At 43.7% G+C, this 4801-nt stretch overlaps 1 non-coding gene across 1 annotated transcript; it reads left to right on the top strand.

Annotated features, from left to right (window-relative positions):
• The first annotated feature begins 539 nt into the window (after positions 1 to 539).
• trnar-ucu (transfer RNA arginine (anticodon UCU)) lies at positions 540 to 630 on the top strand. The gene is given in 2 exon segments: positions 540 to 576; positions 595 to 630. It is a non-coding gene; the product is annotated as a tRNA-Arg (tRNA).
• Positions 631 to 4801: the final 4171 nt, after the last annotated feature.

Raw genomic sequence — 4801 nt, 5'->3', positions numbered from 1 at the left:
TGCCCTGGTTGGTGAGTCTAAAATCAGGGGACCAAGTCTCAGAATAAGGAGTAGGCCATTTAAAACTGAGATCGAGTTGAATTTCTACACTCAGACGGTGGTGAATCATTGGAATTCTCTACCCCAGAGAGCTGTGGCTGTTCAATCATTGAGCATGTTCAAGACAGAAATTGTTAGAAATCTTGATACTCATGACATCAAGGGATATGGGGAGAGCACGGGAAAGGGGCGTTGAGGTGGATGATCAGCCATGATCGAATTGAATGGCAGAAAAGGCTCGACGGGCTGAATGGCCTACTCCTATGTTCCTCTGTTCCTAAGAGAGTTGGCGCCAGCACGCAGCCTTGCTTTACCTCACTGCTGATCTTGAAAGTGTCTGATGTTGCTCCATTGTAACTGATGGAACTGTGCATGTTCTCGTGGAAAGAAGAGATGATACCCAAGAGTTCAGGAGGGCAGCCGAGTTTCCATCGCAGTTTGAAGAGTCCGTCTCTGCTGACATGATCAAAGGCCTTGGTGATGTTTATCAAAATATGTGCGTCTCTGTGGCGCAATGGATAGCGTGTTGGACTTCTAAATAATGATAAAGAAGGCATTCAAAGGTTGTGGGTTCAAGTCCCACCAGAGTCAGATTTTGGACCAGAGACAGAAGAGCACGACGGAACAGAGAGTAAACAAGTGTGTCAAAAGCACCGACTCAGAGACAGAGCGAGAGAGAGAGGAGCACAGCAGGAGCAGAGCTGGGGGAAAAAAATCAAAAAGTGATATTCCAATGGAGAGTGAGAGCAGGGAAACAGAGCGCCGCTGGGGTGAGTTGACAGGATTTGGTTCTTGCTTCAGTGCAGTGGAAGGAGCTGTTTGGTGAGGATCTGTTGAGCTGTGACATCACAGGCAAGCAGGTAGTTGATTGGTTTGGAAAAAGCTGCATGTTTGATGAGTATCTGTAAGTGATTAAGGTCCATTTTGCTGTAAATGTAAAACTGTAATTGACATGACAATTGTGAAACGGAAGGGTTGGGAAGAAACTCATGAGAGTATTGAAGGAAACTGATATCCCTTGCAATGTTTGTATTTTTGGTGCTGTTTGGAAACTGTTTGGCAATGTAATTTTTACAGATGTTTATGAATAAAGTATATTTTGGAAATAAAAAAAAAAGTGTTTAGTTTCTGCGGCAAAACACCTTTGACCACCGATCCATCAGGCAGTGGTCTGCAGGGAATGTCCTCAAGGGCCTACGGGAATAGGAGATGGTGGATCCTGTCGGATGGTTCCCCGAGCAGACCGTCAAAGGCATTTGGCGGAATGCCTCATCACCAGAACTTTCAAACAAGCACCAAGACGTAGCTTGGCTGGTGGTGAGACGGGCCCTTTACGTCAGATCCTTCCTGCACACCCGAAGTCTCGCCCCCTCCGCACAGTGCCCCCGCGTTGGCTGTGGTGGGGAAGAGATGGTCGCCCACCTCCTCCTGGAATGTGCCTTTGCAAAGCAGGTGTGGAAAGAGATGCAGTGGTTTTTGTCGAGGTTCATCCCAAGCAGCTCTGTAACACAGGAGTCTGTGCTCTCAGGGCTGTTCCCAGGGACGCTCACCGAGACAAACATCAACTGCTGCTGGAGGACTATCAATTCGGTGAAAGTCGCCCTTTGGTCTGCCCGAAACTTGCTGGTCTTCCAGCGCAAAGTGTTGTCCACCACCGAATGTTGCAGACTGGCACATTCCAAGGTCCAGGACTACGTGCTGAGGGACGCACTAAAGCTTGGAGCAGCCGCAGCAAAGGCTCAATGGGGAAAGACCACAGTGTAAGGTCCCCCCACCAAGCTGAACTGAGGGGCTGGATCCATGGGAAATCCCTCGAACTGTATCGTTGATATTTTCTTTTGCTGTAAATGTAAAACTGTAATTGGCATGACAATAGTGAAATGGAAGGGTTGTGAAGAAACTCATGATAGGAGAGAAGGAAACTGATCTCCCTTGCAATGTTTGTATTTTTTGGTGCTGTTTGAAACTGTTTGGCAATGTAATATTTGCAGATTTTTATGAATAAAGTATATTTTGAAAATTAAAAAAAAGTGTTTGCGGCTCAAAGTGTGAGAAAAATGGAATGTAGTGGTAGTAGGGGACAGTATAGTAAGGTGGATTAACACTGTTCTCTGCAGCAAAGAGCAAGAGTCCAGACGGCTGCGTTGCCTGCCGGTGCCAGGATTCAGGACGTCTGCTCAGGGCTGGAGCGAAACATACAATGGGAGGGGCAGGATCCAGTTGTCGTGTTCCATGTCGGTACCAACGACATAGGCAGGATAAGGATAGAGGTTCTGCATAGTCAGTATGAGGAACTAGGCACCAAATTAAGAAGCAGAACCTCAAAGGTAATCATCTCTGGATTATTACCTGAGCCATGTGCAAATTGGCATAGGACAAATAAGATTAGAGAAAGTAATGTGCGGCTGAAAGACTGGTGTGGTAGTAGTGGGTTCTGGTTCGTGGGGCATTGGCACCAGTACTGGGGAAAGAGGTGGCTGTACCGTTGGGACGGTCTACACCTGAACCGTGCTGGTGCCGGTGTTCTCGCGAGCCACAGAACGAGGGACGTAGAGACGGTTTTAAACTGAATAGTGGGGGCAAGGGATCAAATTTGGGAAGATATGGTGAATCAAGGAGGAGAGGCAAGGCAAGAGAGAAAGGTATAAATATGGGAAATGATAAACAGACTGTGACAGGAAGGGACTGAATGTACAAATCTAAGAGTAAATCAACAGATAAGGCTGGAGGTCACAAAAATAATAAAAGGACAAAACTAAGTGCTCTGTATCTGAATGCATGGAACTTTCGAAACAAAACAGATGAACAGAGAGCATAAATAGAATAAATAAGTACGATCTGATAGTCATTACAGAGACATGGCTGCAGGGTGACAGAGATTGGGATGAGAATATTGGAGGTGACATGGCATTTAGGAAGGACAGGAAGCTTGGAAAAGGTGATGGGGTAACTCTGTTAATTAATGATGGTATTAGCGCAATAGAGAGGGATGACCTAAGTTCAGGAGATCACGATGCAGAAGCAGTTTGAGTTGAGATGAGAAATAATACAGGCAAGAAGTCACTTGTGGGAGTGGTGTCCAGGCCACCTAACATTAACCACACTGTAGGATGGGGTATAAAAAAAGAAATAATGGCAGCTTGTCAGAAAGGTACAGCAATAATTATGGGGGATTTTAATCTACATATAGACTGGAAATTCTGATGGGCAGAGGTAGCCTAGATGAGGAGTACATAGAATGTTTATGGGATAATTTCTTGGAAAAATAAGTTCTGGAGCCAACCTGAGAGCAGGCTATACTAGACCTGGCATTGTGCAACGAGATAGGATTAATTAATGACCTCGTAGTTAAGGTGCCCCTAGGTAGTAGAGATCATAATATGATTGAATTTTACATTCAGTTTGAGGGAGAGAATAGTGGGTCCCAAACGAGTATTTTAAACTTAAATAAGGGCAATTATAAGGGCATGAAAGCAGAGCTAGCTAAAGTGAACTGGCAAATTAGGTTCAGGGATAAGTCAATAGAGATGCAGTGGCAGACATTAAAGGAAAATTTCAGAATACACAGAATAGATATATTTCAACGAGAAAGAAAAATTCCAAAGGTGGGACTCACCATCCATGGTTCAGGAAAACAGTTAAAGATACTATCAAACTTAAAGAAAAAGCCTATAATTGTGCAAAGATGGGAGGCAGGTCAGAAGATTGGACAGAATATAAAAAAAACAGCAAAGAATGACTAAAAGATTGATAAGGAAGGTAAAATTAGAGTATGAGAGAAAGCTAGCGAGAAATATAAAGACAACTAGTAAGAGTTTCGATAGATATTTTAAAAAGAAAAGAGTTAACAAAGTGAGTGTTGGTCCTATGGAAAGTGTGTCTGGGGAATTAATAATGGATAATTAAGAGATGGCAGATGAATTGAACAGATACTTTGGATTGGTCTTCACTATTGAGGATACAAATAACATCCCAGTATTAGCTGTAAGTCAGGAAATGGAAGGGAGGGAGGAACTCAAGAAAATTACAATCACCAGTGAAGTGGTACTAAACAAATTGTTGGAGCTGCGGGCTGACAAGTCGCCAGGTCCTGAAGTGGCTAGTGAGACAGTTGATGCGCTGGTTTTAATTTTCCAAAATTCCCTCGCTTCGGGAAGGTTCTGATAGATTGGAAAGTAGCGAATGTAATTCATTTATTCAAAAAGGGAGGGAGACAGAAAGCAGGAAACGACAGGCCAGTTAGCTTAACATCTGTCTCAGGGAAAATGTTAGGAGCGATTACTGAAGATGTTATAGCAGGGCATTTAGAAAAAATAAAGGTAATCAGGCAGAGTCAACATGGTTTTGTGAAAGGGAAATCATGTTTAACCAATTTATTGGAGTTCTTTGAGGGAGTTACATGTGCTGTGGATAAAGGGGAACCGGTGGATGTATTTTACTTAGATTTCCAGAAGGATAAGGTGACATATCAAAGGTTATTGCAGAAAATAAAAGCTCATGGTGTCAGGGGTAACATATTGGCATGGATAGAGGATTGGCTAGCTGACAGGAAACAGAGAGTCAGCATAAATGGGTCATTTTCTGGTTGGCAAGAAGTAACGAGTGGTCCACAGGGATCTGTGCTGGGGCCTCAACCTTCTACAATTCTCGAAATGACTTTGATGAAGGGACCAAAAGTATGGTTGCTAAATTTGCTGATGACAAAGATAGGTAGGAAAGTAGGTTGTGAAGAGGACATAAGGGGGCTACAAAGGGATATAGA

This window comes from Heterodontus francisci, unplaced genomic scaffold (assembly GCF_036365525.1).
Source record: "Heterodontus francisci isolate sHetFra1 unplaced genomic scaffold, sHetFra1.hap1 HAP1_SCAFFOLD_148, whole genome shotgun sequence".
NCBI lineage: Eukaryota > Metazoa > Chordata > Chondrichthyes > Heterodontiformes > Heterodontidae > Heterodontus > Heterodontus francisci.
This window is presented reverse-complemented; position numbering and strand designations above follow the sequence as displayed.